Below are 22564 nucleotides of genomic sequence, written 5' to 3'. Positions count from 1 at the left end.
TGAAGCAAATGACCTGTGGCCCCACTACCCTGAGCCTTGCCTCCCTGCCTACTCGCTGCCCCCTGTGCCAGCCTGTGCAGGCTTGGTCTTTGTTTTCTGATTGGTTGGCACCAGAAGGTAATCCCATCAGAACTGAAGTATGCAGTTGAATACCATTTTTATAAAAGGGGTGCTCAGCCCCGCTATTGCCCTTTAGCTTCTTGGTGTCCAGCATTGCGGAGTTCATCCTCGGATCCTGTGGGGAGCCCCGGCACTGGACTTGGTACAAGGAGGTGAGCGCCATGATGAGCAACACATGCAGGAAGGCTGGGCCACTGGTGTCTGAGGAGTGTTAGTGGATTCACCAGGACCCTGACTCAGGTTCATCCATCCTTGCCTGGTGAGTCTTTTTGAAATCTGTGTGTGTATCATGTGCTGGCCCCTAACACAGGTCAGGGACACTCGGGCATTCAGGAGCCAGGTGGAAGGAAGAATAAATTATGTATTATATTGTATGTTACAAATTAAATAGTATATTTTATATTAAAATTATTTTTTTAACTTTTATTTAATGAATATAAATTTCCAGTGTACAGCTTATGGATTACAATGGCTTCCCCCTCCCATAACTTCCATCCCACCCGCAACCCTCCCCTCTCCCGCTCCCTCTCCCCTTCCATTTGCATCAAGATTCATTTTCAATTCTCTTTATATACAGAAGATCATTTTAGTATAAAGATTTCAACAGTTTGCACCCACACAGAAACACAAAGTGAAACATACTGTTTGAGTACTAGTTATAGCATTAAATCACAATGTACAGCACATTAAGGACAGAGATCCCACATGAGGAGCAAGTGCACAGTGGCTCCTGTTGTTGACCCAACAAATTGACACTCTAGTTTATGCCGCCAGTAACCACCCTAGGCTGTCGTCATGAGTTGCCAAGGCTATGGAAGCCTTCCAAGTTTGCCGACTCTGATCATATTTAGACAAGGTCATAAAAGACAGAGTGAGGATAGTAATCAAGGATCCTAAGAGTGGCATTTACCAGGTTTGAACAATTATACAGCATTAAGTGGGGAAGAGGACCATCAGTACACACAGGTTGGGAGTAGAGCCATTGGTGGTAGAGTAGAGGTTATGATTACAAAGGAATGAGGCCCAAGTACACTAGACAGGGCCTAGAACAAAGGACAGAGTCATTATTAGAGGAGCTAAGAAAGGTGCTGTCTAAGCTACAAGTAATTTTTCTGATTGAGAGGCAAATAGAACCTGATAGAAGGGGCTTGATAATAATCTGGTGGGCTTTAGGCCTTGTAAGTTAAGAGGCCCAGACCTATCTATCTCTTCACATGGGGTATATCCTAAGGGAGGTGTGAACCTCCTGGGGGAAGGCACTCTGTTCACTTTCATTACTTGGCTGGCCTGGGAGGAGAGCTGGCCAGGTAAAGGCAGGTGGCATCTCTAACAAGAAATTGACAGTTCTGCCTGCAATGTTGCTGACCCTACTTGACCATCCCCTCAGCTGCAGTGGTCACTTTGGAAGTTGGGCTGAGTGAAGGGCTTTTCAGCTTAGAGCCAATAAGATCTGTGGCTCTGACCTGGGCATCCTTTGACTCCAGGGCAGGTCCATTTCCAGTGATCCAACTCTTGGAAGAGCTGCCAGGGCTCTTCACAAGCTGACTTCTGCTGAAGCCCAGGCTTACCACATTGAAAGCCACTGCAGTGGACTGGCCTGTTGGGTCTCCTTGAGGGCAGATCACTGTACAGATCAGCCATTAATAGGCCTGCCACCCATTGCTTCTGATGCCGAGCTTTCTTTTCCTCCTGGTTTGTGTTAAAGCAGACCAGAGGATGCAAGTCAAGGGAGTGCCCGTGTCCCATCTCTAATCTTCGGTGGCCTGAACTACAAGTCTATAGTCACAGGCATGTTCTGTAGTAGTTTTTCTAAAGTAGACAATGCCCATGAGGAAAATTATATTCTCACTTTAAAACTTTCTTTCCCTTTGGTCTGAAAGGGAGGTTTTTTTCTACTTACTGTATACTTCGCTGATGGCGAAGTGAATCTAGCTATGAGATTATTATTTAAGTTCTTATTTTGGCTATGCTATTACAGAAAAATGTTAGCCATCTCTTTTATAAGGTCTAAAGATTAAATTGTGCGTCCTACAGATTCCTTCATAATAGAATTAGTTTCCTACCTTGAAAAGAATAGAGAAATGAAAGAACAAGTTGGGCTTAGAATAGAGAAATGAGGGAGCAAGTCCTAGATCGCTTGCTGACAATAGCAATATTACATGAATACTTAGCAAACCGTTTCAACCATTAGATAACAACTTAAGAAAACATTTACCAGAAGGTCCAATGCCTTCTATAAATTTTAAGAATCATGTATTTGGAAACACCTCTTAAATATCTAACATGGTGTAGTTTGTTTAGCCAGTAAACTTAAGCACAGCCATCTAAAATGTTTTTAGTTTCTTTCTACCAACACGTTTAAAACATATGATACACATATTCAGGTCACACAAATTAAATTTATCTTTGATTGATTTTAGCAGCTTAAATTTATGGACAATGTTATCCATAAGCCATTTAAAATAAAACTCTTAATAAAATTTCCCCATGTGGACATACAATATGTACTCACATATAACATAGCATAATAGACCAATATAGCAATTTTAATAATAGCTTTTAAAATCTTTTAACACTTTTTGTAGATTGCCAATTGATTTGAATTGCTTTTTGTTTTTAGTAACCTCAGTTAACCATACTTTCTCTCAGTTGGTACTGTTAATACATTATTGGCTTCATCTGTTTACAGAGCCATCCCAAAGTACTGAATACAATAAAAGTGGCTGGAAAAAGTCCATAGGAACCTATAGGAGGACAGCTAAACACAGAACCAACAACACTTTAGTTTTATGAGCAGCACATCATATATAACTATGGATGACAAAAGACTTTAAGTCGCCATGTTTAAAATTATAAACTCATCAACCAACAAGAGGCACTTGCTTACTTCACAGTATTTTTGAAAGCACCTGTAGGATTTTACAAGTATTTAACCCTTTAGGCCTCTGGGGCTTTCTCATTAAGATAGCTATCATGTCTAGTAACACAAGATCATTAGACTTTTTAATTCTCAAACATTTGTATTAATAGCATTTTCCATTATAGAAACTTAAAGTCTGGTACCACATCACATCCTGACAGTCCTTCTAATATAATCCAAATAGACTGATTAGTTGGTGTCTTTATAAGATGAGAGACATAGGTCCTTCGATTTTTTCAGTTGGGCCCAAACTGGAAAAACCAAAGTCCAGGATTTACTGGAAATTTTAGAGACCAGATTGTTTGAAACTTTGATTTTTTGAATGCCTGTCAAGAATGCCAAGAAGGCTCAAAATCCAGAATATCTGGTTGAAATAAGATTCCTTAAAATCATGACATAACATAGACCAAATTTGATCATTGTTACAAGGTGATTATTCAAATCTTTGAAAATAAGCACATATTTAAATAACCCATAGCTCTTAATAAAAGTGCAGCTGTTTTTGAACAATTAGAATTTAACAGACATCAAGAGAATATAATAGATTACTTTAACACATTGATTTAACAGAGCATCAGAGTTTAATTCTATGTCAAAGAGAAATTGAGCTTCCTGTGATCTTTGCTGTGAGGTTTCCTTCCTTTACCTTCTTTCATATTGATGACCATGTTTCTGTGTTTCTGTGTGTAACACATCTTTAAGCATCTTTTGCAGGGCAGGATGAGTGGCAACAAATTCTTTCAGTTTCTGTTTGCTATGAAAAGTCTTAATTTCACCTTCATTCACAAATGAGAGCTTTGCAGGATATAGTATTCTGGCCTGGCAGTTTTTCTCTCTTAGTACCTGGGCTATGTCTCGCCATTCCCTTCTAGCTTGTAGGGTTTCTGATGAGAAGTCTGCTGTGAGTCTAATTGGAGATCCTCTAAGAGTAATCTGACGTTTCTCTCTTGCACATTTTAGGATCTTTTCTTTATGTTTCACTGTGGTAAGTTTGATTACGACGTGTCGTGGTGAGGATCTCTTTTGGTCATGTTTATTAGGGGTTCTGTAAGCTTCCTGTACTAAGATGCCTCTGTCCTTCTCCAAACCTGGGAAATTTTCTGCTAGTATCTCACTGAAAATGCCTTCTAATCCTTTCTCCCTCTCCATGCCTTCAGGAACTCCTAGAACCCGAATGTTGGTTTTTTAATAGTATCCTGTAGATTCCCGACAATATTTTTTAGATTTATAATTTCTTCTTCTTTTCTTTGGTTTGCCTGTTTCCTTTCCTGTTCTCTGTCTTCTAAGTCTGATATTCTCTCTTCTGCTTTGCCCATTCTGTTTTTAAGTCTCTCTAATGTGTTTGTCATTTGATCTATTGAATTCTTCATTTCATTATGATTTCTTGTCACTATCCCAGTTTCTTGTTCCACTAGTTGTTTCATTTCATTTTGATTCCTCCTTAATATTTCATTTTCATGAGAGAGATTTTCTATCTTGTCCATTAAAGATTTCTGTAGTTCAAGAATTTGTTTTTGAGAACTTCTTAATGTTCTTATCAATTTTTTGAGATCCGCTTCTTGCATTTCTTCTATCTCATCATCTTCATAATCTTGAATTGGGGTGTCTTTTTCATTTGGGGGCGTCATAGTGTCTTCCTTGTTCTTGTTACCTCGGTTTTTGCGTTTGTTGTTTGGCATGTTGGAGATATTTGGTTTCTTCACTGTGGTGTTTTTTCTTGTTACACTATGGCTCTATATTAAGTGGACTGTCTGCTTTCGGTGGAGCCTTAGAGGCTTGAGATGAGTGTGGACTGAGAGCTGTGTTTGATTCCTCAGGGTTGAGGGTGTGTCAAAGATGACACTCCCAGGTTAGGTGTGGTAAATCTCTCTCTCTTTTTTTGATTCAAAAGGGAAGTAATTCCGCACAGCTGAACGTAATTGGAGGTAGTTAGCAGGCAAATGATATACCCACAGGAGCCAGAGATCGGAAGCTCTTTCCCAAGGACTACACAGGAAATCTGTGCTGCCCTCAGTGTGGGCTCCAATTCTCCTGCAGTCTCCCACTGGGTTGCCAGGTTAGATCCTAATCTCCTGTTATTTCACCCCTCCCCCCAGAGTCCGGTGTTTCTGCTAGGCTCAGGGCTGGTGCAGACCTGAGGTCGCCCTGCTTATGACGTATGTCCAAAATGGCGCCTGCTCTGTCTTGCTCGCCTTTGAGAGGTGAGCGGAGAGAGAGAAACTTGTGTCCGTATCGGTCACTTTTTTAATTTTTTTCCTCTCTCTCTTCTAGTTAGCCTGGTGAATTTTTCCCCACGGAGTTTCAAGCCTCGTTCCCTCTAGCCTCCTCTGTCCACTTGCCCGCTGGTGTCTTGGGCTATTGAGGTTCGGCTCACCTCGCGTTCCAGCGCTGGTGTGTTGAGTCTGCTGCTGGTGTCCCGAACTTGGGCTCCCACGCTCTCCACGCAGGTCCACTGTGAATCACTAGTTCCGGAAGAGTTTCCTCTGCTGTTTCATCCCCTACTCTTCCTTGACCCTGCAGTATCTCCACTTAGATTAAACTGTCTCTCTCCCGGAATAATAGTGTGCTCCCTGCCTATTCCGCCATCTTGCCGCTCTCCCAGATCTTAAAATTATTTTTGTTATATATCATAAATTGTATGTTGTATGTTATAAGTATATTTTAAATTGTATATTGTAAAATGTATAAGTGCTCAGAGGTATCACATATAGTTCCAGAAGGAATGAGCCTACCTGGCTGAATTCTGATGCTGGCATGGGTGAACTCCCAGGTGGGGGCATCTTCTGTTTGGTGGGCAATGAAGATGCCCAGCCACTGTGTTGATTTTCAGGTTTTATTTTTGGTGTTATTTTCTGGATTTATAGTTGTACTTTGTGGATAGGAACTGGGAAATGGATCTGAGAATCCAGAAAGGAAGTTTCTGCTCGCAGGCTTTGCTTCCTGTTTTTCCTAATTTGCTAAGATAGTTTATCTCAGTTTGCCTTGAAAGTTCTCCAGCACAGCACTGATAGCATTGACTGGGAAACCCAAGTAGATAGTTGTGTGTGTGTCATTGCCCCACTGAATTTTGATTCTGCCTCTGTGATACCCAGTGTTTCCCTAACTTTGTGAAAAAGTTCCTGAGGAATGTATTCTGCTAGATTGTCTTTATGAATGTAGTTATATGAGGAAACATGTAATGTAAAAATGTATGTATCCCAGTCATATTATTAGATTAATTAGGAATATGGGGCTCAACAGAGGCAACTACATCAGAGGATGGATCTAGAATTTTAAGAAGCATCAATTACTGCAGTTAGAAAACTAAGGTCCTGGATACCTCAATACAGGTTATTTTTACTTCCAGATTAGATTTTGAAATGTTGAAATGATTTTAATTATGATATTCTTAGAGCATTTTTAGTCTGAGTGGGCAAGGACTGTTGTTTCTGCACATTATGTGGCAAGGTGGCCATATAGTTGGTTCTAAAACTTCGGTTGACAAAATGAAATTCCTATTTGTTCTATGTTTCACAAAACAAAAACTTGCAAAATATTTAGGTATTTTGCTTTGTGCTTTGGTTCTTACAGAATGTGGTGAATTAAGTCTTTGTTCCTACTGGTCAGCAGTAACTAGTGTTGACCTTGAAGAGTCATTCCTCGGGCTTCATTTCCTCTGGGATTGTTATTTTGACTCCTTCTCATTCTCCAGATCTCAGCTCAAGGGCTGGCTCTGAGGAGGCCACCCCTGACCCCCAGTAAGGTTTGCTCTGCACACCTTTGTCCCTCAGATTCCTACTTGGCTTTATAGGATTTGATGATCAGTGTGTGTGGTTTCCATGTTTTGCAACATTTATTTGAAATGATAGGAGGTGGTGAAAAAGAGATATTTTTACATCCTCCATCTGCTGATTCACTCCCCAAAGGCTGGCAACAGCCATGGATGGGCCAGGCTGAAGCCAGAAGCCTGGAGCTAGGAACCTTAGTCCTCAAGTACAGGATCAACACAGGCCCGCTATCCAAGCGTTAAGCCAAGACAGCTGTCACACACTTCTTTTTATTTTATTTTATTTTATTTTATTTTTTATTTTTTTACAGAGCTAGAGAGAGGAAGAGAGAGAGACAGAGAGCTGGACTGGAAGAGGAGCAACCGGGACAGAATACAGCGCCCCAACCGGGACTAGAACCTGCAGTGCCGGCACGCAGGCGGAGGCTTAGCCTAGTGAGCGGAACCGCTGGGCTGTCACTCACTTCATTGATGCTGTTGCTGCTTCCGGTGCTGCTGTGCTTACTGGGAGGAAGAGGCGGGTCCTAGATGGAGGGCGCTTGCGCACTCGGTCTGGTGGAGATGGAGAGGATGTATCCCGCGGTGGCGGCGTGTTGTCGGCTGCTGTAATTGTCAGCTTCCGGAGGCGTTTTCGGCAGCGGTACTGGCCCGGAGAGTGCGGGAGTGAAGGTGAGTTTTTCTATGGAGCAGTGAGAGGCCTGGGACCTCGGGGGGTGGGGGGTGGTGGTGTTGTGGCTCCTCGGAGCAGTGTAGACACTCAGGTCCACAGGCTGGGTGACCGTGGGGGCGGGTGGAGGCTCAGCTGTGGGAAGCGGAGAAGCGGGTGGCTGGGCTCATGCTGGAGGACAGGACTGCGGGTTACAGGTATGGTTATTTGTAACATGTGCCCTAGTTATTCCGTCAGTTCTAGCAGGGTTTCTGGTGGGTGTTTTACTTGTCATTGATTTTTATGATTCGTTTTAGTATGTCTATATCTTCTGGATTTAATCTTAATAGGTCAGGTGTACTTGTTATCCAGGGATTTCTCCATTTCTTCCTGGTTTTCCAGTTTGCTAGCATATAGTACTGAATAGCAGTTTCTTTGAAACCTTGTGTTTCAGTGATGTTGGTTATGATGTCTGCTGGTTATGATGTCTGTAATTTTATTTACTGGAGTTTTTATCATTTTTGTTAGTCTGGTTAGTAGATTATGTACTTTTTAAAATTTTATATCAGGTATGTAAATCTCATATTTCTTACATACAGATTCAAACATACTGATATTTATTCCCAGCCTTCTTCTTCTTCACTGTTGTGCCCACTCTTCTTATAATTATCTATTTTCAGCTAACTATATAGTTATATGATTAACCCTTCAATAAGTAAAAGTGTTCAACAAACAGCATGAAGAAAAAAACACTGGTCTTTAAAGTGAGACAAGAACTATAAGCAACTTTCTTATCTCCTACTGTCATTTTCTCTCCTGCACACTACATTTAGGTACTCTCTTAGTTACCACAAATCAGGGAAAAATATGTTAGTTGTCTTTTGGGACTGGCTTATTTCACTAAATATACTGGTTTCAAGTTACATCCGTTTTGTTGCTAAAGACAGCATTTTTGTGTTCCCGAATGAATGGTATTCCGTAGTGTATGTGTGCCATAATTTCATTATCCAGTCAGCAGTTCATGGACATCAGGTTTGATTCCTAATCTTAGCTATTGTGAACTGAGCTGCAGTACACGTGGAGGTACAGATAGCCCTTTCGAATCTGCTGAGTTCATTTCCTATGGGTAAATCACCAGGAGAGGGCTTGCTGAGCCATGTGGTTAATCAGGGAATTCAGATAACATCTGCAGAATACCGAGAGATGGAGAAGATGTTATCTGAAAGAAAACTGGGTTGATAAGGGGCTTGGGAACATGGAGACCCTGTCATAGGCTGGGAATGAAGTGTGTGGCTTGTAATCAGCTTGTAGAATCAGAATTCTGGCAGAGGACTCTCTCTTGATAAACGTATGCTTCTTGCCTTTTGAATGTGTGTTACGTGTTCACATTCATTCTAGTTATTTAAGATACAACTGAAGGCTTCCTGAGGTTCCTTGAAAAAGTTTGTGGAAAGAGGGTGTTTGTCGTGATGGGTGTTTTTCATATCCTCCTAGGCAGCTCTGCGTGAAAGCTCCTGCTTTCATTGTGTTTTTGTTCTTATTATTTTGGGGGCTAGGGATGACCTGAGTCCTCAAGGATTTAAACAGAAAGAGTACGATATGAGCTCTTGGAATAGATGCCCACTTTGTTGGAATGCATACTTCGTGATACTTCCTATTCTACAACTGTTTTTTCTTGCCAACTCATAAATGTCCAGTTGCTTTTAGAGTCCCTAAACTGTGTCTCTGTGTCAGACTGTGAAATTTATTAGTCAGGCACATTTTTCCTTCAGTGTTAGTTAAATGATTTGTCATTCTTCACAGTGCAGTGTTATTGAGGGTATTTTTGATTATCATGTGTTCAGAATCATATAGCTTACTCTTTTTAAAAATATTTATTTTATTTATTTGAAAGAATTCCAGAGAAAGGTAGAGACAGAGAGAGGTCTTCCATCTGCTGGTTCACTCCCCAGATGGCTGCAATGGCCAGAGCTGGGCGAATCCAAAGCCAGGAGCCAGGATCTTCTTCCAGGTCTCCCACATGCATGCAGGAGCCTAAGGAGTTGGGCCATCTTCTACTGCTTTCCCAGACCATAGCAGAGAGCTGGATCAGAAGAGGAGCAGCTGGGACTAGAACCAGTGCACATATGGGATGCCAGTGCTTCAGGCCATGACTTTAACCTGCTGCACAGGCCTCTATAGCTTACTCTTACATTTAGATGATTTCTACAGAAACATTTTCATACTTATGTTTTTGTAGAAGTTCTAGAATTTTTCACGTACACAATTTTACTAGTGTGCATGTTGTGTCTTTCATTTTCTCTGTAGTGTGAGTGCATATTTTTTCTATAAGTTTTTATTAAATATTGATAGTGTGTCCAGTGGATGTGTGTATATGTTTAGGAGTAAAATACTGTTCAATATAATTTATAGACTGATTTAAGAATAAATCCATATTCCCTTTTCTCTGTTCTCCTTCCAACACTGTCTCTCCCAGAGTCCCCCTTCCATCCTTCCCTCCTTTCTTTTCTCATTTCCTTCCTTTTTGTTTCTTCTGTTTTTAGATAATATATTTTAAATTTATTTTACAGTAATAAGGCTAATAAGTTTAAGAAGTAAGAACAGGTGTGCTGGTGCTGTGGTATCCCACAGGGGAGACAGTTGAAGTCCCGTCTACTCCATCTCTCATTCAGCTCCATGCTAATGTGTCTGGGAAAGCAGCAGAGAGTGGCGCAAAGTCTTGGTTCTCTGCATCCATGTGGGGGACCCAGAAGAAGCTGCTGGCTCCTGGCTTCTGCTTGGCCAAGCCCAGGTTGTTGTGCTCATTTGTGGTGTGAATCAGCAGATGGAAGATCTCTCTTTATCTCTCCCTCCCCATCCACCTTTCTCCCTGGTTTCTCTTCCTTTATTATCAATTACTGCAAGTCATAATTTTAGTCCATGTTTTATATTCACAGGCTTACTTAACCACTAAGCATAGTATTCATCAGGTGAAAGGTAGGGTGAGCAATGTTCCACGTGAGCTGTGTAGTGATCTTTTTTCAAAAATATATATTCTCTTAAGTGGCATTGATCCAGAGATAGGGAAACACAGAGATAGAGGTCTTCCATCTACTGGTTTGCTCCCGAAAGGGCCACAGGGGCAAGTGCTGGGCTAATCCAAAACTAGGAGCCAGGGGCGTGGCGCAAGGACCTGGGCCATCCTCCACTGCACTCCCAGGCACAACAGGGTGAACTGGAAGAGGGGCAACTGGGACAGAATCCGGCACCCTCACCGGCACTAGAACTCAGGGTTCTGGCACCGCAGGCAGGGGAATTAGCCTATTGAGCCACAGCACCGGCCTAAATTCTGGATATTAATCTTTTATTAGTTTCAGAATTAGCAAATATTTTGTCCCATTCTTTCAGTTGCCTCATTGTTGTTTTGATTTGCATTTCCTTGATGACTAGTGATTCTGGGCATTTTGTCCTGTGTCTGTTGGCCATATGAAGTTCCTCTCTTGAAACATGCCTGTTCAAGTCCTTTGCCAATTTTTAACTGGAAGTTTTGTTTTGTTGTTCTAGAGTTCCATGAGCTTTTGTAGATTGTGGATATTAATCTTTTATCATTTTCCTAGTTAGCAAATATTTTCTCCCATTCATTCGGTTGCCTCTTCACTTTGCTTAGTGTCCCTTTTGCAGTGCAGAAGCTGCTCTGTTTGATGGAATCCCATTTGTCTGTTTCTGCTTTTATTGCTTGTGCTACTGGGATCTTTTCACAGAAATCTTTGCCTATGCCAGTGCTTTTAAGTTTTCTCCAATGTTCTCTAGTAATTTGATGATATTGAGTTTTAGATTTTGTTTTAGGGGCCAAAAACATGCTAAGAAGGGAAGACTGGTTCTCCAGGCAGTGGGAGGGAGACCTGGGAGGAAAACTGCATGTGTTGATTCAGAGTATAAAACATAAGAAGTCTGGTTTGGGGAGACGTGGTAAAAATTGTTTGGGTTTTAGAGCTTCAGACTAAGGACGATGGGGTTGCAAGTGCTTCATGCAGTGGGAGAAGAGGATTAGATGCAGTGGAAGAACCTGGGACACGCAAGATTTTGGGAGCTGAAAACAGGTTATTTCTGTATGTCACCATCCTATGATAGAAAAGGAAAATGGAAGGATTGTATGGAGGAAGGCAGGCCACAATGAGGAGAGTTGTAATAGGGAGGAGCTGGTAGGTCTACTGGTAAGAACTAGTGGAGCATCAGAGTGTAAGACCCGGGAGATCGTCTGGGGAGCAATCTTAGGAAAAGTGAGGGATAGGATATCGGGAGGCAGGCTGAGGGAACTTTCAGGAGGTACTGGGGATGGTGCTGATTTAATCAGGGAATTGGAACACGTCTCCAGACTACCAAGAGATGGAGAAAATGTTATATGACAGAAAACTGGGTTGAGAGGTGAGCTTGTGAACATGGAGACCCTGTCTTTGGCTGGGAATGAAGTTTGTGGCTTGTAATCAGCTTGTAGATGTCAGAATTCTGGCAGAGGTCATTTCTTTTGGTAAATGTGTTTTTCTTGACTTTCAAAGGAGTGTCTGTCATGTGTCCACATTTGTTCTAGTGATTTAAGGTAATGCAGAGAGCATCAAGAGGGTCCTTGAAAAAGTTTGTGGAAAGAGGGATTTTTAAGGTTGTTTCATTTTGTGTGTGTGTGTGTGTGTGTGTCTGTGTAGAGAGAGAAAGGGATGGATGGATGGATGGATGGAGGGAGAGAGAGAGAGAGAGAGAGAGAGAGGGAATTATTCTTATCCATTCAACTGATGATGTTAGAAGTCTTTGACAATTTCTTGTTTTCTTGTGAACCATACTGGAATAAATATTGTGGTGGACATATCTCTCTGATTGATACGTTCATATATTTTGAGTTATAGCCAGTAGAGGGATTTCTCCATCATATGGCAAGTCTGTTTCTGGTTTCTTCAGAAATCTCCATACTGTTTTCCACAGTAGCTGCACTAATTTACATTTTTACCACCACTGTGTAAATTTCTCCTTTTCCCACATCCTCCTCATCATTGTGACTCTCTGTCCTTTGGGTTTTAGCCAGTATGTCCGTGTGAGCTCATTGTGGTTTGTCTTTGCATTTCCCTGATAGCTTGTGATGTTGAGCATTTTTTCCTATATTTTTGGCCATCTGTATATCTGTGGGTTACTGACTGTTGAGTTCCTTTAGCCATTTCATAACTGGATTGGTTGGTTTTTTATTGGTGGTTTTTTTAAGTTGCAGATGTATTCTTGATATTAATCCTTTTCGTATAGGTAGCTGACAAGTATCTTTTGCTCATTCTGTTGAATGTCTTCACTATATGATGATTTCCTTTTCTGTGCAAAAGTTTTAATATCATTTGATCCCATTTGTTAGGTTTTGATTTTGCTGCCTGGGCTTTGAGGGTCTTGTCCAAGAGTCATCCCCTATTCCAATGTCTTTGAACTTTTCTTTCTATTTCCTTCAAAAAGCTTCATAGCCCCAGGTTATAGATTTAGGTCTCTGATCAATTTTGAGTTGATTTTCATATTTTGTGGGAGTTATGAATCTAATTTCAATCTTCTACACAAATACATCCATTTTTGGCAGCACCATTTGTTGAAGAGTTTTTCCTTACTCCAATGGATGGTCTGAGTCCTTGTGTAAAAATCAGGTGTTGTACATATGTGGATGAATATTGGAGCTCGCCTTGTTTTCTTCCATGGGTCTGTGTGTGACTTTTTATGCAAGTGCTATGATATTTTGTTTAGGGTAGATTTGTAGAATGCTTTGGATCAGGTGTTGTGAGGCATCCAGGCTCACTTTGTTTCGTTTTTTGCTCAGGAACACCTTATCTATTCTGGATCTTCTGTGATTTGGTATGAATTTTAGGTTTGTTTTATGTAATTCTGTAAAGAATGTCATTGGTATTTAGATGAAAATTTAATTGAATCTTTAGGTAGCATTAGGAAAGGTAGAAATCTGAATTATACTGATTCTTCAAATCCACCTAAAGGGACATCTTCCCACTTTTGTGTCCTTGGTGATTTCTTTCATCAGTGTCTGGTGATTTTCATTATAGAGCTCTTTGGCTTCTTTGGTTAATTTTTTTCCTAAACTTTTTATTTTTGTGGTTATCGTCCTTGGGATATTTGTTGATTGCTGTGTCAGTGAGGTCATCATTAATGTATAAACACTGCTGCTTACACAGTATGTTTATTTGTAACCTGAAACTTCACTGAATTGTTTCACCAGTTCTAGCGGTGTTATCGGTGGATTGTTTTAGTATTTTTTCCGGTACCATATCATGCCACCTGCAAGCATTTAGAATTTCACTTTCTCTTTTATAATTTAGGTGCTGTTTATTTCTTTCTTCTCCTTTTTTCACTTGTGAAAATTTACAGTTCTGCATTCAGCAATAGTTTTAAAAGGGGACATATTTGTGTTGTTACATGTTTCATAAAAATGCTTTCACTTTTTGCCCATCCATCATGACATTGACTGTTGTTTTGTGATACATAGCCTTTAAGATTTTGATGCCTATTCCTTGTATACCTACTTTTTTTATATCAAATATGGGAGTGAATCTTTTCAGGTTATTTCTCTGTATCTAACGAGGTGATAATGTGTTTATTTTTAATAAAAACTTTTATTTCAATTATTTCTAAGAATTAGAGAGAAGGCCGTCGCCCTGGCTCACCTGGCTAATCCTCCGCCTGCCGTGCCAGACTCTCATAGGGTTCCAGGTTCTAGTCCTGGCTGCTCTTCCTCCAGTCCAGCTCTCTGCTGTGGCCTAGGAGGGCACTGGAGGATGGCCAAAGTGCTTGGGTGCCTGCACCCGCGTGGGAGACCAGGAGGCAGCACCTGGTTCCTGGCTTCAGATCAGCGTAGCGCTGGCCATAGTGGCCATTTGGGAGGTAAATCCTTTGTCTCTGTCTCTCCCTCTCACTGTCTAACTCTGCCTGTGAAAAAAATCAATAAAATAAAAAAAAGAATTAAAGAGAGAGAAACTGAGCAAGTGCAGGTGAACGAGAATGAGAGAGTGAGAGTATGAGAGTGACAGAGGGAGAGAGGTCTTCCATTTGCCAGTACACTCCCGGAATGACCGTGATGGCCAAACCAAGCCAATATGAAGTCAGGATCCAGGACCTTCTTCTGGGTCTCCCATGTGGCTTCAGAGGCCCAAGGAATTGGGACATCCTCCACCGCTTCCCAGGGCACGTTAGGAGGGAGCTGCATTGGAAGTGGAGTAGCCAGAACACACACTGGCACCCACATGGAAAGACAGCACTGCATGCCGTGGCTTTAACGTGGAGTAACAGAGCACCAGCCCTGCTCTCTGACTCTGGGCAACAGCCCTGGCCACCGACCAGGCCAAGGATTGTGGGTGGTATCCTCCGTTCAGTACCTGACCAGGGCAGTTTGGCAGAGTGCTGCACCAACGGGAGTGGCTGTATCTTATGTCAGAGGTCTAGAGAGCTCCACATTACCTTGAGGTTCTGATTGGCTGGATCTGGATCGAAGATGTCCCTGGAGCTTTCCTGATTGCTATGAGCACTGGGCCGCAGTGCCATTTTAGAGCTAAGGCCGCTGCCCCTGGTTCATCAAGGTAGCTGCCCCTGGTTCATCAAGGTAGCCTGGCCTCCTCCACTGAAGCTGTATATCCTGGGAGGAAGAGGGAGGTGATAGTTGGATGTTGCTTGCGCATTTAAGCTTATGGACAGAGATGCCCAGGGGTTGCTTCAAGGAGACGGGATCCTGGGATTTCTCAACAGTGTTCTCCCCAGAAACCCACAGGTTTGGATTTAGTGGGGGTGGGCAGTGGCTCAGCCATTAGGAAGCCGAGAAGCGGATGTCTGGCTCCCCTCCTCCCTCCCAGAGGACCTGGATGTGAAACTAATACAGAGTGGACGCTGAAGCTCAGCTGCCAAGTAAACTCCCATTCCTGGAGAGACTGCATGGCTTCCTGCCCAATGCCAGCTGGGCCTTCTTCCTGGAGAGGAGCAACTGGTGAGCAGATGTAGCTGCCCAAGTGGTCGCTGTGACCTGGGTGCACAAGGGGAAGGGAAGAGACAGCCCATTCCCTGGGGTTGGGTGGTCCATGCAGACAGAGATGTAGACTTCATTCCCATGGCAGTGAGGGTCATGTGGGGTAGCCCCACAGGCATCGGAGAAATGTAGGGGCCTGGTGGGCTTCAGTAGATTTGGAGACCATGGAGACGGAGTGGATAGGATGTTGGGGAATGAGTCCCCGGGGCTCTGCAGAGAATTAGGGGCCAAAGAACATGGTAAGAGGGGAAGACTTGGGTATCCAGGAAATGGGAGGGAGACCTGGAGGAAAAGTGTGTGCTGCTGAGTCAGAGTACAAAACCCAAGAAGTCTGGTTTGGAGAGATGAGATAATAAAAGTTTTGGTTTTATATTTTGGGGCTAAGAATGACGGGATGTATGTATTTTTTGTGGGAGTGGAGGGTTAGATGCCATGGAAGAACCTGGGGCATGCAAGGAGTTGGGAGCTGAAATCAGGTAATTTCTGTATATCGCCGTCCTATGATATAAATAGGGATAGGGAAGGATTGTATGGAGGAGGTCAGGTGACCTCAGTAGAGTCATAATAGGGAGGAGCTGGTAGGTCTTCTAGTAGAACTGCTGGAGTCTCCGAGTGTTAGACCTGGGACAGCACCTGGGCAAAAACCTTAGGAAAATAAGGGTAAGAAAATGGTGAGGAGTGTAGTGTGGTCTTTCTTAGGGACTGTGGTATGTGTGCACGGTTATTCAGGAAACTTCGAGAAAGGTGTCAGGCATACCAGGGATGGAGAGAGGCTTATCTGGGAGAAAACTGGATAGGTGTTGTGCTTAGGAAGACAAGAACCTGATCTAGCCTGGAATGCAATTGGAGGCTTGAGGTCAGCTTATAGAAGTGTGAATTGGGGCAGAGGACTCTCTCTTGGTAAAGGTGTATTTCTTGTCTTTCAAAGATGTTTCTGTTATGTGCCAGCATTTGTTCTCGTTATTTAATGTGATGCAGGGAGCAACATGAGGTACTTTGAAAAGTCTGTGGAAGGAAGCAGTTGTGAGTTTGTTGTCTTTCAAGACATGTTGATGAACTGCGCACAGCTTTGTCGTGGTGCATGCTTTCCATATCCTTCTAGGCAGCTCTGTGAAACCTTCTTCTTTCACGGAGTTTCTGTTCTGATTGTTGTTTGGGGGTTGGGGATGACTTGACTCCTGCAGGTCTTAACCAGGTGTGAGTTCTTGAAATATCTTCCCCTTACGTTGGAATGTATACTTTGTAGTACTTCCTGTTTCTCTTTTGAGTTTTTTCCATCTCTGATATTTCCATTTGCTTTCATGAGACATTAAACCATGTGTTTTTGTTTCACACTGTCACAGTTATTAGGAATGCAAATTCTTCTTAGGTTTTACTTTATAGGATGTGTCATTCTTTACAATGCAGTGTTATTTTTGTCTTTTTAATTTTTTTTAATTTTTTTTTATTTTGACAGGCAGAATGGATAGTGAGAAAGAGAGAGACAGAGAGAAAGGTCTTCCTTTGCCATTGGTTCACCCTCCAATGGCCGCTGGTGCCAGCACGCTGCAGCTGGCATGCAGTGTTATTCTATGTAACACTTATTCACAATTATATAGCTCTTACACTTTTACTTTATAGGTTATTTCACAGAAAGATTTTCAGACTTCAATTTTATAAAAGTCATAGGATTTTCCAAGTACAGAATTTTGTGAACATACACATTTGATATATTAAATTTTCCTGTAATGTGAGTGGTTACCTTTTTTATGTAAATTTCCTTTAAAGATTGATATTGTCTCCAGTGGATGTATTTATTTTTTCGGCTAAAAGTTTCTTCAATATATTTTATAGAACAATACTAAGAATAAAGTGCCATTCCCTTCCTTCTGCTCTCCTTCCAACACTATCTCTCCCAGTATACCTCTTCCTTTCTTTCTCCCTTTGTCCCTCTCTTCCTTACTTCCTTGATTTCATCATTTTTGGATAGTTTTTCAATTTTCACTAGAGTAAAAAGGCTAAATGCTTTACCAAATAACAAGTTCAGGAACTAAAAACAGGGTGCAGTGTGGGGGCAATGTTTGGCATCCCATATGGGCGCTGGTTCAAGTAGCATTTACTCCACTTCTTTTTTTCAAGATGTATTTGTTTATTTGAAAGGCAATTGTATAGAGAGGCAGAGAAAGTGAGAGAGATGTCTTCCATCCATTGGGCACTCCCCAGAACTGCACAATGGCTGGGGGTTCACTGATCAAAAGCTGGGAGCCAGGAGCTTTCTCAGGGTCTTCCCATGTAGGGGTAGGGACCCAAGGACTTGGGCCATCTTCCACTGCTTTCCCAGGCCATAGCAGAGAGCTGGATCAGAAGCACCCTTACTCGTTCTGCCACAGCGCCGGTTCCTACTCCATTTCTGATCCAGCTCCATGCTAATGCACCTGGGAAAGCAGCAGAGTACAGCCCAAGTGCTTATGACTTTTCACCCTAGTGGGAGACCTGGGAAAAGCTCCTGGCTTCATTTTGGTCTTGTCCTGTCTGTCTTGGCCATTGGAGAAGTGAAGCAGCAGATGGAAGATCTCTCCCTCTTTCTTTCTGTATGTAACAGTATCTTTCTAATGAACAAAGTAATCTAAAAATAATGAAAAAGGACAAACCCTAGTTTAGTGGTAATATATGCAGCAAATATAATCAGTTGAATGAAAAAATGACCATTTTACCCATACACCCTATATTTAAAGTAATCACAGATCATTAAAACTAGACTAATGCAATATTCTTGTTTGCTTTTAATTTTTTTTAAGATTTACCTTTACTTATTTGAAAGACAGAATTACGGAAAGAGGTATAGAGATAGAGAGAGGTCATCCCTATGCTTGTTCATTCCTCAAATGGCCAAAAGATAGAGCTGAGCTGATCCTAAGTTCTGAACCATGAGCTTCTTCCAGGTCTTCCATGTGGGTGCAGGGGCCCAAAGACTTGGACAATCTTCTTTTTTTTTTTTTTTTTTTTTTGACAGTCAGAGTTAGACAGTGCGAGAGAAAAAGTGACAGACAGAGAGAAAGGTCTTCCTTTTTCCATTGGTTCACCCCCCAAGTGGCCACTACAGCCTCTGCGTTGCAGCCAGCGCTGCACTGATCCGAAGCCAGGAGCCAGTTGCTTCCTCCTGGTCTCCCATGTGGGTGCAGGGTCCAAGCACCTGGGCCATCCTCCACTGCACTCCCAGGCCACAAAGGAGCTGGACTGGAAGAGGAGCAACCGGGACAAAATCCGGTGCCCCGAACGGGACTAGAACCTGGGGTCCTGGCGCCGCAGGCCGAGGATTAGCCTAGTGAGCTGTGGCGCTGGCCAGGCCATCTTCTACTGCTCTCCCAGGCCAGAGCAGAGAGTTGGATCAGACGAGGAGCAGCGGGGACAAGAACCTGTATCCATGTGGGATTCCCACCTTTCAAGCCTGTGCTTTATTTAACACACTGCCACACAGTACCCACCCCTTAAATTTTCTTTTATTTGACATGTAGAGTTATAGACATAGAGACAAATAAAAAGGTCTCCTTCCATTGGTTCACCTCCCAAATGGCCACTATGGCCAGCACTGCGCCAGTCTGAAGCCAGGAGCCAGGTGCTTCTTCCTGGTCTCCCATGTGGGTGCAGGGGCCCAAGCACTTGGGCCATCCTTCTCTGCTTTACTGGGCCACAGCAGAGAGCTGGACTGGAAGAGGAGCAACTGGGACTAGAACCCGATGCCCATATTGGATGCCAGCACCGCAGGAGGAGGATTCACCTAGTACACCACAGCACTGGCCCCTAGGGTACTGTTTTGCCACATCCTTTCTAGCATTTGTTGTTTGTTGATTTCTGTATGCAAACCATTCTAACTGTGGTGAGGTGAAACTTCATTGTGGTTTCGTTTTACATTTCCCTAAAGGCTTGTGATCCTGAGCATTTTTTCATGTGTCTGGTGGTCATTTGAATTTCCTTCCTTGAAGAATGTCTGTTCAAGTCTGTTGCCCATTCTTAACTGCATTGTTTGTTTTGTTGTTGTTGAGTTTCTTGAGACTTTATACATTCTGGATATTAATACTTTACCAAATATTTGCAAATATTTTCTCCCTTCTGTTGTTTGCCCTTCACTTTGCTGAGTTTTCGTTTACAGTGCAAAAGCTCCTCAGCTTGATGTAATGCCATTTGTGTGTTTTTGCTTTTATTGCCTGTGCTTCTGGGTTCCAAGAAGTCTGCATCTGGCAATATCTTGCATCGTTTCCACAATGTTCTCTAAGAATTTGATGGTCTTAGGTTGTACATTTAGGTCTTTGATCCTTTTTGAGTTGGTTTTTGTGTAAGAATAAGGTAGGTTTCTGTTTTCATACTCTGCATGGGAGATGCACCTTTTCGTGCACCATTTTTTGAAGAGACTCACTTTGTCGCATGGTTGGATTTTAGATACTTTGTCAAAGGTAAATTAGTTGTAGATGTGTGGATTGAGTTTTGGAGTTTCTGTTGTGTTCCATTGGTCTACATGTGTATTCTTTTCCAGTATTAGGCTGTTTTGATTGTAACTGTCCTTAAGTATGTCCTGAATTCTGGTACTGTGATGCTTCTGGCTTTGTTTTTCACATATAAGATTCCATTAGCTATTCTGGGTCTCTTGTGTTTCCATTTGAATTTTAGCATCTTTTTTTTGCCTAGGTCTGAAAAGAATGTAATTGGCATTTTGATTGGGATCACATGAATCTGTAAATTGCTTTTGGTACCATGGACATTTTGATTATTTGATTATTTTAGTCCTTGAATATTAAAGATTTTTCCATTTTCTGTGTCTTATGTTATTTCACTAATGTTTTCTAATTTTCATATTAGACATATTTGGCATCCTTGATTAAATTTATTCCACGGTATTTCATTTTTTTGGAGCAATTGTGAATGGGATTGATCTTAGAAGTTCTTTCCCAGCCATGGCTTTTTATACATTCACTATTGATTTTTGTGTTAATTTTATATCCTGCAACTTCATCAAACTCTTTTATGAATTCCAGTATCTCTTAGTGGAGGCTTTTATTTCCCCTATGTATAGCATCCTGTCACCTGCAAGTAGGGGCAATTTGACTCCCTCCTTCCCAGTTTGTATCCTTTGATTTCTTTTTCTTGCCTAATAGGTCTGGCTAAAACTTCCAGATCTATATTGAATAGCAAGGGCACAGGTTGGCATGCTTGTCTGATTCCAGCTCTTCATGGTAAAGTTTCCAGCATTCCCTCATTCATAATGTGTTGTCTATAGGTTTGTCATAAATTGCCTTGATTATGTTGAGCAATGTTCTTACTCTACTCAGTTTGCTTAAGGTTTTCATTATGAAAGTATGTTGTATTTTGTCAAATGCTTTCTCTGCATCTATTGAAATAAGCCTATGGTTTATTTGAAAGTTTTATTTATTTGTTTGTGAGGCAGAATTATAGATGGAGTAGGAGAGACAGACTTTTTAATTGGTTGGCATATAATCATTTTTATTAACACTTGAGAGATAAATCTTTTTATCATCTGTGGTATCTGTTGTTACCTTTCATTTTTCTTCTCTGAATTTACTGATTGGGATCTTCTTTTTTTTAAGGATTATTGGGACAAGAGTGTATAAATTTTTTTAAGGAAGTTCTTCATTTCACTGATTTTTATATTCTATTTTGCTTTCAATTTTGTTTATTTCTTCTCTAATTTTAATTATTTCTTTCTTCTTGCTAATTCTGCATTTGATTTCATTTATTTTTCAAGGGCACTACATTGGTGGCTCACTCATTTGATGCCTTTCCAATTTCTTGGTGTAGGCACCAATTTCTCTAAACTTCGCAGTATCCCATAAGTTTTGATATGTGATACTGTCATCTTTATTCGTTTCCATCTTTTTAAAAAATTTTCTATGACACAGTTCATTCAGGACCATGTTCAGTCTCCATGTGGTTGTGTATGTTCTTGATGTTCTTGGTGTGGTCATTCACCCCTTCATTCCATGTGGTCATGGAAGATGCTGGTATGATTTTGATATTTGCTGAATTTGCTGAGACTTATGGCCTACCATATTGTATATCCTGGAGGGTGGCTCAAGGCCTTAGTTCCTGTCAACCATGTGGGAGACGTGGATGAAGATCCCACTTCTCAGGTTTAGTCCCATCTTGAGGGCATTTGGGGAGTGACTCAGTGGATGAGTACTGTCTCTTTCTATCTCACTCATAATGAATTATTAAAAATTTTACCTCTCTTTTTTACCTGGAAACTTGATTTAAAGTATTCAAACTTGATGTATTTCATATATAAAAATTTAGAAACTGTAATTATCCCCACCCTGCCCTCCCTCCCTCCTTCCTACCCACCCAAACATGCTCCCATCCCTCTTCATTTTTTTAAAGATTTATTTATTTATTTGAAAGTCAAAGTTACACAGAGAGAGGAGAGGCAGAGAGAGGTCTTCCATGTGATGGTTCACTCCCCTAATGTGCGCAATGGATAGAGCTGTTCCGATCTGAAACCAGGAGCCAGGAGTTTCTTCTGCATCTCCCAGCGGGTGCAGGGGCCCAAGGAACTGGGCCATCCTCCACTGCTTTTCCAGGCCATAGCAGAGAGCTTTATCACAAGTGCAGAAGCCGGGTCTCGAACTGGCACCCATATGGAATGCCGGTGCTCCAGGCCCAGGCATTAACCTGTTGGGCCACAGCACCGTCCCCAGCTCCCATCCCTCTTCATCCTCGATGCACTATTCCCATTCTTGTTTTATACAGAAATCTATTTTCAATTATTTTATATTCATAATATAAAGCCTACATAAGTAAAGAATTCAACAGTTTGAAAGGATTTTTTTAAAAAAAAACATTCCTCAACAGGCAATACATAGTTTGTTTAAAATCATTCTATCTGCAAGGTAAAAGTTGTTTAAAATCATTAATCTCGAAGTGTCAATATAACTTCTATAGATCACCTTTTAGGTACTCTGTTAACACAAATCAGGGAGAATATACAGTATTTGTCTTTTTTGGAAAGGCTTATTTCAGAAAGTGTAAGGTTTTACGGTTGCATCCATTTATTTTCTTTTTGCAAATGCCAGGTTTTTTTTTTTTTTTTTTTTTTTTTTGGTA

The 22564-nt window shown here is 41.6% G+C and overlaps 1 long non-coding RNA gene across 1 annotated transcript in view; it reads left to right on the top strand.

Annotated features, from left to right (window-relative positions):
- Window positions 1-22564, top strand: part of LOC133750372 (uncharacterized) — a 50189-nt gene that overhangs the window by 6719 nt on the left and 20906 nt on the right. Inside the window, exon 3 of the long non-coding RNA XR_009864704.1 lies at window positions 7118-7475. This is a non-coding gene — a long non-coding RNA (uncharacterized LOC133750372). The remainder of the gene's footprint in view (window positions 1-7117; window positions 7476-22564) is intronic.

This window comes from Lepus europaeus, chromosome 21, assembly GCF_033115175.1.
Source record: "Lepus europaeus isolate LE1 chromosome 21, mLepTim1.pri, whole genome shotgun sequence".
Taxonomy (NCBI): Eukaryota; Metazoa; Chordata; class Mammalia; order Lagomorpha; family Leporidae; genus Lepus; species Lepus europaeus.
Note: the sequence above shows the minus strand (reverse complement) of the source record. Positions and strands in the feature narration are given on the sequence as shown.